Genomic DNA, 13,833 nt, shown 5'->3' with positions numbered 1-13,833 from the left:
GTAAAGGGAAGCTGGGTCTTCTGGAGAAATAGCTTATTCTAGATCTGGGACAGGAAAGTACAAGGAAAGCCAGGGATATTTTGTCGTGCTAGAAGTCAGTCAAGTTCTCAAAGATCAACAGGGTCATGTTCCACTGGCTGGAGTCATGAGATTTAGAGCATTATAAAGTCTCATGGTGGCAATGAATTGAAACAGATGGAATCTATGAAAATCCATGATTTAGTAATGATGTTCAAAATAAAGAACATCTGAAAATGTTTGTCACCATTTGAGGCAACTATTGAATTGACTACTTACTATGTAATTTGGCGATTAATAGTAAAGAATTAAGCATTTTTTTCTGCCTTTTCAGTAGAATCTGTATTTCATGTAACCAAAGTTCCCCAATGGATAAGGGGAGCTCTGCTTCACAGATGAATGCCAATGAGTAAATATAGAGAAATGATAGAGTTTAAATCATCATAAACTTTAATGAAATTACCATGATCATTATCATCATCATAATGATTATCACCTATTGTTAAATGTGTGAATGGCATTGGATATTTTAAATAAATAAATACATAAATAAATAAATATCACTGTGATTACATGGGGTCCACAGGGATAATCCAGAATAATCTCCCTATCTCAATATCCTAGCCCTGGCCGGGTAGCTCAGTTGGTTAGGGCATCGTGCTGATATGTCAAGGTTATGAGTTCGATCTCCAGTCAGGGCACATACAAGAATCAACCAATGAATGAATAAATAAGTGGAACAACAAATCCATGTTTCTCTCTCTCTCTAAAATAATAATAAGATCCTTCTTAAATCACATCTGCAGAGTTCCTTTTGCCATGTAGAAGGTTCAGGGGATTAGATCCTGGATATCTTTGCGGGGGGGGGGGGGCGCTATTATTCTGTGTACCACAGTATGTGATGTTTTTACTTTTATTTTTGTTTATATTTTGTGATTTTATGTAATGTGTACATATTACTTAAAATGTATAAGTTAACAGTAGAAAAATGTTATAGGTTAATACCAAGTGACATGAAATATGGGTTTTTTTTTGTTTTTTTTTTAATCCTCACCCGAGGACATTCTTCCATTTTTTGTTCAGATAGAGTGGGAGGGAGAGAGAGGAAGAGAGAGAGAGAGAGAGAAACATCGATGTGAAAGGGACACATCGAGTGGCCGCCACCCACACGACCAACCAGGGCCGGGGACAAACTGCAACCGAGGTACACGCCCTTAGCGGGAACCGAACCCGGGTCTCCCCGGAACGCAGGCCAATGCTGTAACTGCTGAGCCAAACCGGCCAGGGCTGGTTATTTATTTTTAAAAATTTCTGGCAGGCTCATCTTTTTTTATTATTAATATTTTTTCGTTATTTATTTAGAGAGAGAGAAAGGGAGAGGGAGAGAGAGGGATAGAAACATCAATGTGAGAGAGAATATCAACTGGCCGCCTCCTGCATGCCCCACCTGGGCATGTGCCCTGACCGGGAATCGAACCGGCGACCTCTTGGTGCATGGGTTGACGCTCAACCACTGAGCTACACTGGCTGGGCAAAATATGGTTATTTAAAAACTTTTATCTGGCTCCATATGAAGCTTGAGTTTCACATCCCATTATTTTCTTGGTTTTTATTTATACTAAATCAGAAAATTCAAATTCACAAGTATATGTTGCCAGAAATGGCAGCCAGCATTCGGTAACTGGGTCAGAGACTTTAGTATATTGGATTGAACAATTGAGAAGTCATTTCTTCCGTTTTAGTTACCCCCAGACACTAAGTGGATGAAATATCAAGCTCAAATTCTGCAAGGAAGAATGTTTCACCTTAGGAGACTGGGTCTCACTGAGGGTAGTACCACCCAGGGTTATGCTCTGAAAACACGTGGGGCTATTTCAGTTGTTATAGTGATTGACAGGAATCCCCTGGCAGGGATTTCCTGGCAGTTAATGGGCAGGAGCCAAGAATGTCATATGTTCTTCAATGCATGTGACATTCTTACAAGGACAGATTTTCCTACCTCTTACATAATTTTCAAATGTCTCCCTAGACATTCACATATAAGGAAAACCTATTTGTCTGAGCCTAAACCTAACCTCATTTTGCACATAAACTCTAAGTACTTTCTTCTTTTTCTAAAATTAAAAAAGATATGGAATGCTTTCACAAACTTGCATGTCATTCTAGCACAGGGGCCATGCTTATCTTCTCTGTATAATTCCAATTTTAGTATATTGCAGCTGAAGCGAGCATAATTCACAGTATTTTTTGCACAGTTTTAACATCCTGGAATTTTCCAGGAATGGATCTACTGTATAAATTGAAAGGAGTGTGTGTTATTTTGTTTGGAACTTTACCAAGAATGGTTTAATGGTTTAGAAAATCACAGCAATGACATCAATGCCATTTATGGGCTGCGCTGGATATCTTCCATTTGCCCTTCCAAATTCACTCCATTCCTCTCTACCTGCTCTGTGCCCTGGGAAGAAACTGTATCAACAGGTCTCTTTGCCCTCCAGCTTCTAGGTGGGTTCACTCCGAAAGCAAACGCAGGAGATCTGGAACATAAAAGGAGAGGGGTATAGCCACTTGAAATGACCATCAGGTAATAGGTGTTTTCTGATCCATGGAAATATGAAATTGGATGTGACAACAGTGTCCCATTAGAAAAAGATAACACTATATATGTGATTGAGTCCCAGTTGGTCAGAAGGCACAAGTAAACTGTATGAAGAAGTGTTTTAAACTTCCACGGTCTCAACTGTGACAAGCTAAAGATAAGTTTGAATTTCTTTAAAACATTTATCATTGTTTTGTGCCATTGCTATAAGATTTATTTTGCTTATGTTAGACTAATATTATTAAAACCCTATGAAAAGAACCCAGCTGGTGTGGCTCTGTGGTTGAGCATCGACCCATGCACTAAGAGGTCACTGGTTTGACTCCTGGTCAGGGCACATGCCCAGGTTGTGGGTCAAACCCCCAGTGGGGGGCATGCAGGAGACAGCCAATTGATGTTCTCTCTCGTTGATGTTTCTATCTCTCTCTTCCTCTCCCTTTCTCTTTAAAAATAAATGAAGTAAAAAAAAAAAAACCCTATGAAAAGATAAGCATAGTCGAAAGGGAACCACCATCTTAAGAAATACATAAAAGACATGAATACTTTTCTATAGAATTTTCATTTGAAAAACCCTTTCTCATGTGATATTTCCATTAATAATGGGCAAATAAAGTTGAATAAATATTGAAGAAACCCTCCCATGGTACTTGCTCCCTCCAATTTATTTTTTCTTTAACCCACATTTATGGCTTCCAGAGAGTTCTCTATGATTGGTCAACAGAAAAACACAGGCCAGGTATATGCACAGTTTGCTGGCACTGGCTAAAAGCGGATGGGTACCTTCTAGCCCCTGAAAGGCAGTGAGGAAGGAAAATATTCCTAGGGGCAAAACTTTGAGCAGTACATCTTACTGCTCACTTCATGTGGAAGGAGAATTGACCTATTTTCTCGCCAGGCATAATATGGTTGGGAGATGCAATCTGTCACAGCCCAGAGTGTCCCTGTTGTTCTTGTTTTGTATGCCAAGAATGCAAAGCCCTGACCCTCTTTACCGGGGCCATCATCTCTCAAGGCTGTATTAGTAGGGAGCTGCCTTAAGAGACGAGGTGCTGTCTCCTTCTGGGACAGAGATCAGGCTTGATATAAAAGTTGGGAATTCAGCCCTGGCTGGTGTGGCTCAGTTGGTTGGGCATTGTCTCATGCACTAAAAGGTTGCCGGTTGTGGGCTCCATCCATGTTTTGCTCTCACATCAATGTTTCTCTCTCCCTTTCCCTTCCTCTCTCTAAAAATTAAAAAAATATATTTTTAAAGAAATATGTGAATTCCCCAAGGCCAGTATTCCTCAGCTGTGATGCAGACTCACATTGGGTACATACTGTGCCTTCCTGGGCCCCTGTACATAGCCCCTGTGGGATTTGGGGCAGTGGGGAACCCATGCAGATATGCTGATGATGCTCATACCGCTTACTGTGCTGTTGGCTTCCAGGGAATCAAAACAGGCTAACTTGTTAGCTTGTAAGTAAGAGAAAGTCCCATATCCCGACAAATATTTGTTATACACTTTGCAGTTGGTTTTATTACAAGCCATTTGGATATTATGTGACACGTACCCAATTTTGCCTTGAGGAGTGCAACTCAGACTAATTCCTCTGTAGTTTTGGTCCCTTAGAGAAATTTTTTTTGCCATTTTTATGTTTGACTTACTTTTTTCTTTGTTCAGGCAAAACTCCACAGGTGTCATTGCACATCTGTTTGAAAAAGCAGATAAGTTTTAATGACTTCATGAAACTATTTGACAAGTTTTGTAGCAAACAGTACTAAGGACCAGGGGTGAATGGATTGCCAGTATAATAAATTAGAAATTCAAATATTCATTGTCAGTTTTTCCTATTCACACTGTAGATGGATAACATTACATGGTAATTTTCCATTGTTTATAATTCTATTTTGCCCTTTTCCTTTCCATAGTAAGTTTTAATCTTTTTAGATCTGTCTTTATTTCTCTCAGTTCTAAATAATGACCCGGAAACCCACAGACCCTCCTAACTGCTGGGGTAAAAAATCCCAGCAACAGCCCGGCTGGTGTGGCTCAGTGGATTGAGCGCAGTCCCTTGGACTGAGAGGTCCCGGTTCCATCCCAGGTCAGAGCGCATGCCCAGGTTGCAGGCTTGATCCCCAGTAGGGGGCGTGCAGGAGGCAGCTGATCCCTGTTTCTCTCTCACATCAATGTTTCTATCTCTCTCTTTCTAAAAAAATCAATAAAAATATTTTTAAAAAATCTTAGCAACAGCCCTGGCTGAGTGGCTCAGTTGGTTGGAACATCGCTGATCCTGGTCGGGGCACGTACAAGAGGGAACTGATTGATGTTTATTTCTCATATTGATGATTCATTCCCTCTCTCAAAAAAAAAAAGAAAGAAAGAAAGGAAAGAAAAGAAATCCCAGCAACAGAATGAGATGATTTTCTTGTTTCTTAAAATGTCCTTGAAAATTTTATGTCTGACAAAGCGAGCTTGTAAGACACCCAGAAATGAAAACTTATGGCTTGTTCTGTAAATGTAACCTTGGCCTTAAAAAGCCAGTGATTCTTTTTGTTTGTATTACTTAATAATGTGTTTCCTGGGTAACGATACTTAAATTGTCATCTCCATGTCCTAAAAGCTATGAATCCCTATGAATTTTAATAGCTAAGTTAATTGAAAATTTATGTGCACACGAAAACGTGTATGCAAATGTTTATAGCAGCTTTATTCATTATCAGAAGCTGGAAACGACCAGATGTCCTTCAGCAGGTGAATGCTAAACAAACTGGTACATGCATACTAGTCAGTGATAAGAAGGAAAGATCTACTGATTCACTCAACAACATGAATGAATCTTTTTTTAGTGATAAAATATACATAACATAAACATGGATGAATGTTAAATGCATGTTGTCAAATGAAAGAAGCCAGACTCCAAAGACCCAAAATTTTTGTGTGATTCCATTCATGTGAAATTTTGGAAAAGGCAAAACTATAAGGATGTGGATCAGTTTCCTATCGCTGCTGTAAAAAAATTTTCACAAACTTCGTATTCTCTTACAGTTCTGGAAGGCAGGAGGCTGAAATCAATTTCACTAGGCTAAAGTCAAGGCGTTGTAGGGCTGGTTCCTTCTGGAAGTTCTAGGGGAAAAGTTCATTTCCTTGACTTTTCTAGCTTCTGGAAGCCGCCTGTATTCCTTACCTTGCGATTCCTTCCTCACATCACTCCAACCTCTTGCTTCCATCCTCATGTTTACCCCTACTTCCTTTGACTTTCTTGCAGCCCTCTCTTAAGGACCCTTGTGATTATAATTAAGACCCACCTGGATAATCCAAGCTACTCTCCCCATCATGAGATCCTTAACTGAATCATACTGCAGACTCCCTTTTGCCATGTGATGTAATATTTGTCAGTTTCGGGGATTAGGACATGGATATCTTTTTGGGTTATTATTCAGTCTACCACAGGACACAAGATGGAAACTGGATCAGTGGTTGCTAGGGATTGGGGAAGAGAGAAGTGTTGATGAGTACATAATGGGTTGCACAAGGGTGGTGGTGGATACATGTCTCTACAATTGTCAAAACCCATAAGATGGTACACCACCAAGGTTGAACTTTACTGTATGCCAGTTATAAAAAAAATCAACCTGGTTGTCAGTGATACCAAGATGGAATGCAGAGTATGACAAATGAATCTAATTGTGTTAAAAATGTATACCATAATTTCACTGAAGAGAGTAGGAAACTTTGAGAAAGTGTTTTCAAGCTCTTAGATACAGAGAACAGATTGATGGTTGCCAGAGGGGGTGGGTGAAAATGGTGTGGGGGGTCAAAGGTACAAACTTTCAGTTATAAAATAAGTCATGGGATGTAATGTGCAGCATGGCAACTACAGTTAATGATAGTATATTGCATATGTGAAAGTTGCTAAGAGAATCCCAAAGCACCAATCAGAAAGAATATATGTACCCCTATGTTCATAGCAGCATTATTTACAATAGTCAAGATGGAAACAGCCCAAGTGTTCATCAGTAGATGAGTGGATAAAAAAGCTGTGGTACATTTACACAATGGAATACTGCACAGCTGTAAAAAAGAAGTATCTCTTACCATTTGCAACAGCATGGATGGACCTGGAGAGCATTATGCTAAATGAAATAAGCCAGTCAGAGAAGGATAAATATATAATCTCACTAATATTTAGAATCTAATCAACAAAAAAACTGATGAACAAAACAGAACCAGAAGCATGGATACATGGAACAGATTGCCAGGTGCCAGAGGGGAGGGAAGTTGGGGTGACTGGATAAAGAAGGTGAAGGGCCCGGCTGGTGTGGCTCACTGGTTGAGCATCCACCCATGCACCAAGAGGTCGCCAGTTCAATTCCCAGGTTTTGGGCCAAATCCCCAGTGTGCGGCATGCTGGAGGCGGCCAGTTGATGTTCTCTCTCATCGATGTTTCTCTCTCTCTCCCTCTCTCTTCCCCTTTCTCTCTCTCTCAAATCAACAAAGAAAAAAATCTAAAAAAAAAGAAGGGGAAGGGATTAGCTGAAGAACATATATACATATCCCATGGACACTGACAATAGTTTGGTGAAGGCCAATAGAGGGGGAGGTGGGGATGGGGGAAGGGGGTCAAAGGAGAGGGGGAATAAGGGACATCTGCAATAATGTCAACATTAAATATATATATTTTTATCCTCACCCGAGGGCATTTTTGCATTTATCTTCAGATAGAGCAGGAAGGAGAGAGGGAGGAAGAGAGGGAAACATCGATGTGTAATAGCCCTGGCCGGGTGTGGCTCAGCGGTTAGAGCATCAGCCTGCGGTCCAGAGAGACCCGTGTTCAGTTCCTGCTAAGGGCACGTACCTCTGTTGCAGTTTGTCCCCGCCCCGGTTGGGGTTGTGTGGGTGGCAACCAGTCGATGTGTCTCTCTCACATCGCTGTTTCTTTCTCTCTCTTCCACTCTTTCTCCCTCTCATTCTATGCAAAAATGTTCTCAGGTGAGGATAAAACAAATATATATATTTAATAAAAAATTCTGTAACTCTGTTCAGTGACGGATGTTAAATAGACGTGGTGATCATTTCACAATATGTACAACTATTAAACCGTTATGTTGTACACATGACACTAATATATCAATCATACCTAAATATAAAAGAGAGATGGTGCTTTGACCAGATAATGTAAGGCTAATGACAAAAAGAACTGTACATAAATACTGTACTCTTGTTGGCAGATACAGAAATATAGATATGTATGTATATGTGGGGTAGTATATGTAGATATATTTCCTGGCTCCGACTGCCGAGATGGCCTAGGAGCAGTGACACCTCAGCAGCAATGAGCACACATCCAGATCTTTGTTTCTAAATATCATTCTCCAATAAATGGAACCAGGGCCCCATGAAGACATGGCTGATTCTAGGGCTGGGGCAGGGAAGAGACAAGGAGCCTACACATGGCCTCTCCACCCCTGCTGAGAGTCACATGCTATGATGTTTATTCTGATTTTCAGGGTCTTGCTGTAGTGTGTCTTTTCCCTGTTATTACACATTTGAAAACTTTGTGCATTTGGGTCCCATCAGTCTTCTTCAGCAATTGAACCCTGTTGAAATGCCTCTGTGAGTGCAGCTATATATTCTATTCTTGTAAATGTTGCATGGGAACTAGGGAAAAAAGAAAGCTATTTATGCCTGGCTGGTGTGGCTTAGTGGATTGAGTGTCGTCCCGTGGACTGAGAGGTCCTGGTTAGGTTCCCAGTCAGGGCACATGCCCAGGTTTCAGGCTCAGTCCCCAGTAGGGGGCGTGCAGGAGGCAGCCAATCAATGTCTCTCTCTCACATTGATGTTTCTATCTCTCTTTCCCTTCCTCTCTCTCTAAAAAATCAATAAAAATATATTTAAAACAAAGAAAGCTATTAATCATATTGTTTTGTTTCTTTTTAATCCTCACCCGAGGATATATATATTTTTTTACATTTATCTTCAGACAGAGTGGGAGGGAGAGAGAGAGAAAGAAACATCGATTTGAGAGAGACACATCAATTGGTTGCCACCCGCAGGACCCCAATCTGGGCTGGGGATGAACCGCAACCAAGGTATGTGCCCTTGGCCAGCATTGAACTCGGGACTCTTTGGTCCGCAGGCTGACGCTCTAACCGCTGAGCCAAACCAGCCAGGGCATTAGTCATATTGTTAAATAATTCTCTATCCTTCATATTTTGGCTTTATAAATTTCAATGTCCCTTTTTAATGTCAAATTTGACTAATGTATATATTTTTATTTTTGATTTCTCTTAATATGCATTTGTTTTATAGATTTCCCCTTTCTTTACCATAATTCTGTGATCATTTAAATAATATAAAATTCAAATTTTAAAATTCAATTTTTAAAGTTATTATTATTATTTTTTAAAATTTTTTTATCCTCACCCGAGGATATTTTTCCATTTTTTGTACAGATAGAGTGGGAGGGAGAGAGAGAGAGAAAGATTGATGTGAGAGAGACACATCGACTGGTTGCCACCCACATGACCCCAACAGGGTTGGAGACAAACTGCAACCGAGGTACGTACCCTTAGCAGGAACCGAACCCAAGACTCTCTGGTCTGCGGGCCGATACTCTAACCGCTGAGCCAAACTGGCCAGGGTGACATTTGTACTTCTTAATCCCTCTCCCTTTTTCTGCAGAAACACCCATCTTCCCTCCCCTCTGTCAACCATCATTTTGTTCTCTGTATCTATGAGTTTGTTTCTGTTTTGTTTGTTCATTTGTCTTTTAGATTACACTCTATGAGAGAAATTATATGGTATTTGTCTTTCTTTATTTTTTATTTATTTCTTGAATTAATTAATTTATTTTTGTTACAGATGTTTCCCCCCTTTCCCCCCACTGATTCCCCCCTCCCCCACCCTCCCCACAATGTCCCCAGCTTTGTTGTCCATTGTTCATGCATACATGCATATAAGTTCTGTGGTTTATCACTCCCCCACGACCCCCTCTTCTGGGGATTATCAGTCTGTACCCCACTTCCACGTCTCCAGGACTACCCCATTCCTCAGTTATGTTCATTATATTCCACAAATAAGTGAGATCATATGATACTTGTCTTTCTCTGTTTGGCTTGTTTCGCTTAGGATACTTTCCAGGTCCCTCCGTGTCATCTCAAAGGATAAGAGATCCTTCTTTCTTACAGCTGCATAGTACTCCATTGTGTATATGTACCACCACTTTTTTATCCATTTCTCTACTGATGGACATTTGGGCTGTTTCCAGATCTTAGCTATTGTAAATAGAGCTGCTACGAACGTGGGGTTACATATATTCTTTCTGATTGGTGTTTCAGGCTTCTTAGGGTATATTCCTAGAAGTGGGATCACTGGGTCAAATGGAAGTTCAATTTTTAATTTCTTGAGGTAACACTATATTGTTTTCCATAGTGGCTGCACCAGTCTGCATTCCCATCAGCAGTGTACTTGAGTCCCCTTTTATCCACACCCTCACCAACACTTGTTGTTTGATGATTTGTTGATGGCGGCCATTCTGACAGATGTGAGTTGATACCTCATTGTTGTTTTAATATGCATCTCTCTGATGATTAGTGATGTTGAGCATTTCTTCATATGTCTCTTGGCCATTTGTATGTCCTGTTTGGAGAGGTGTCTATTTAGTTCCTCTGCCTATTTTCTAATTGGGTTCTTTGTCTTCCTTTTGTTGAGTTGTATGAGAACTCTCTATATTTTGGAAATTAACCCCTTATCTGATATATCTTTGGCATTTATGCTCTCCCATACAGTGGGTTGCCTTTCCATTTTGATGATTGTATCTTTTGCTGTGCAGAAGCTTTTGAGTTTGATATAGTCCCATGTGTTCATTTTCTCCTTAGTTTCTGTTGTCTTAGGTAATGTATCAGTGAAAATTCTGCTGTGTATGATGTCTGAAATTTTATTGCCTGCATTTTCTTCTAGGATTTTTATGGATTCATGAGTCACATTTAAGTCTTTTATCCATTTTGAGTTTATTCTTGTGTATGGTGTAAGTTGATGGTCTAGTTTCATTTTTTTGCATGTAGCTGTCCAATTTTCCCAACACCATTTATTAAACAGGCTGTCCTTACTCCACGGTATGCTCTTGCCACCGTTGTCAAATATTAATTGAGCATATTGCCTTGGGTCCATTTCTGTGTTCTCTGTTCTGTTCCACAGTTCTATATGCCTGTTCTTGTACCAGTACCAGGCTGTTTTGATTATAGCGGCTTTGTAGTATAACCTGAAATCTGGTAATGTGATGCCTCCACATTTGTTCTTCTTTTTCAAGATTGCTGTGGCTATTCGAGGTCTTTTTTTGGTTGCATATGAACTTTTGAAGTATTTGTTCTAGTTCTGTGAAGTATGTCGTTGGTATTTTGATGGGGATTGCATGCAATCTATAGATTGCTTTGGGTAGTATGGACATTTTAATGATGTTGATTCCTCCAATCCATGAACAAGGTATGTGCTTCCACTTTTTTATATCTTCCTCTATTTCTTTTTTCAACGATCTGTAGTTTTCTGCGAATAGGTCCTTTATTTGTTTGGTTAAGTTTATTCCTAGGTATCTTAATTTTTTGCCACGATGGTAAATGGGATTGTTTTTTTAGTTTCTCTTTCTGTGAGTTCATCACTGGTGTATAAGAATGCCATCGATTTCTTGACATTAATTTTGTATCCTGCTACTTTGCCCCAATTCATTTATTAAGTCTAGTGGATTTTTGATGGTGTCCTTGAGGTTTTCTACGTATAGTATCATGTCATCTGTGAATAATGACAGTTTCACTTCCTCCTTTCCAATTTGGATCCCTTTTATTTTTTCTTTCTGTCTGATTGCTGTGGCTAAGACTTCCAGTACTATGTTAAATAAGAGTGGCGAAAGTAGGCATCCTTGTCTTGTTACTGTTCTTAAGGGAAATGCTTTTAGTTTTTTCCCATTGAGTATGATGCTGGCTGTAGGTCTTTCATATATGGCCTTTATTATGTCAAGATATGATCCCTCTATTTCCAGGTTGCTGAGCGTTTTTATCAGAAATGGGGGCTGGGTTTTGTCTAATGCTTTTTCAGTATCTGTTGATATGATCATATGATTTTTATATTTCATTTTGTTTATGTGGTGTATCACATTTATTGATTTGCCTTGCATCCCTGGGATGAATCCCACTTGGTCATGGTGAATAATTTTTTTGATGTATTGCTGAGTTCGATTTGCTAGTATTTGGTCAGGATTTTGGCATCTATGTTCATCAGGGATATTGGTCTGTAGTTTTCTTTCTTTGTAGTGTCTTTTTCTGGTTTGGGAATTAGAATTATGCTGGCCTCATAAAATGAGTTTGAAAGTCTTCCTTCTTGAATTTATTGAAATAGTTTGAGGAGAATGGTGTTAGTTCTTCTTTGAATATTCGGTAAAATTCCCTTGTGAAACTGTCCAGGCCTGGGCTTTTGTTTACTGGAAGAGTCTTGATTACATCTTCAATTTCTTCTGTTGTTATTGTTCTGTTCAAGTTTTCTATCTCTTCCCGGTTCAGTTTTGGGACACTATGTGTTTCTAGAAATTTGTCCATTTCGCTTAGATTGTTGAATTTGTTGCCGTATAATTGTTCATAATATTTGTTCACAATCCGTTGTATTTCTGTGGTGTCAGTTATTATTTCTCCTATTTCATTTCTGATTTTGTGTATTTGGGTTCTCTTTGTTTCTTGGTGAGTCTAGCTAAGGGTCCATCAATCTTGTTTATCTTTTCAAAGAACCAGCTCTTTGTTTCATTGATCCTTTGAATTGTTTTCTTGGTCTCCATGTCATTTATTTCTGCTCTGATCTTTACTATTTCCTTCTTTCTACTTGCTCTGGGGTTTTCTTTTTGTTTGCTTTCTAGTTCTTTAAGTTGTGAGGTTAGATAGTCTGTTAGAAATTTTTCTTGCTTCTTGAGGTAGGCCTGTAGTGCTATGAACTTCCCTCTCAGAACTGCTTTCGCTGCATCCCATAGATTTTGTGTTGTTGTGTGTCCATGTTCATTGGTTTCTAGGAAGTTTTTAATTTCTTCCTTTTTCTCCATGGTAACCCATTCATTGTTCAATAACATACTATTTAGCCTCCACGTTTTCAAATGTCTTTGCATATTATTGTCGTAGTTGATTTCTAGTTGCATGCCATTGTGATCTGAGAAGATGCTTGATATCATTTCAGTCTTCTTGAACTTGTAGAGACTTAGTTTGTGCCCTAACATGTGGTCTATCTTTGAGAATGTCCCATGTGCACTTGAGAAGAATGTGAATTCTGCAGTTTTGGGGTGTAATTCTCTGTGGATATCTATTAAATCCATTTGATCTGGCACTTCATTTAGAGTCTGTGTTTCCTTGTTAGTTTTTTGTCTAGATGATCTATCCAGTGATGTCAGCGGGGTGTTGAAGTCCCATGCTATGATTGTAGTGCTGTTGACTTCTTCTTTGAAGTCCTCCAAGAGATTTTTAATATATGTCAGTGCTCTTATGTTGGGTGCCTATGTTTACCAAGCTTATATCATCCTGTTGGATAGATCCTTTCAATGTTATGTAGTGGCCTTCTTTGTCTCTAGTTATGGCCTTCATTTTGAAATCTACTTTATCAGATATGAGTATTGCTACCCCAGCTCTTTTTTGCTTTCTGTTTGCTTGAAAGATTTTTTTCCATCCCTTCACTTTCAACCTATGTGAGTCTTTTGTTGTGAGGTGGGTCTCTTGTGAACAACATATATGTGAGTCATGCTTTCTTATCCAGACAGCTACTCTGTGTCTTTTTTCTTTAATTTTATCCTCATCCGAGGTCATTTTTCCAGTTTTTGTTCAGGTAGAGTGGGAGGGAGAGAGAGGAACAGAGAGAGAGAGAGAGAGAGAGTGAGAGAGTGAAACATCGACATGAAAGGGACACATCGAATGGATGCCATCTGCACGACCAACCAGGGCTGGGGACAAACCTCAGCCGAGGTATGTGCCCTTAGCGGGAACTGAACCCGGGTCTCTCGGGACCGCAGGCCGACGCTCCAACCGCTGAGCCAAACTGGCCAGGGCTACTCTGTGTATTTTTTTTATTGGAGCATTCAAACCATTCACATTTAAGGTGATAATTGATATGTACTTATTTATTGCCATTTTTGTTAAGTGTGGTTCTATTTTCCTTCCTATTTCTTCTACTAATTACAGCAGTCCTTTTAACATTTCTTGCAGTGCTGGTTTGGTG

At 39.6% G+C, this 13,833-nt stretch overlaps 1 non-coding gene across 1 annotated transcript; it reads right to left on the bottom strand.

The window, feature by feature from the left end:
• Positions 1 to 2,143: 2,143 nt before the first annotated feature.
• Positions 2,144 to 2,249, bottom strand: LOC118636769. Its single transcript, XR_004960753.1, has one exon. It is a non-coding gene; the product is annotated as a U6 spliceosomal RNA (small nuclear RNA).
• Between the last annotated feature and the right edge of the window lie 11,584 nt (positions 2,250 to 13,833).

This window comes from Molossus molossus, unplaced genomic scaffold, assembly GCF_014108415.1.
Source record: "Molossus molossus isolate mMolMol1 unplaced genomic scaffold, mMolMol1.p scaffold_m16_p_2, whole genome shotgun sequence".
Lineage (NCBI taxonomy): Eukaryota > Metazoa > Chordata > Mammalia > Chiroptera > Molossidae > Molossus > Molossus molossus.
The sequence above is the reverse complement of the archived record's forward strand: the minus strand, read 5'-3'. Positions and strand labels throughout refer to the sequence as shown.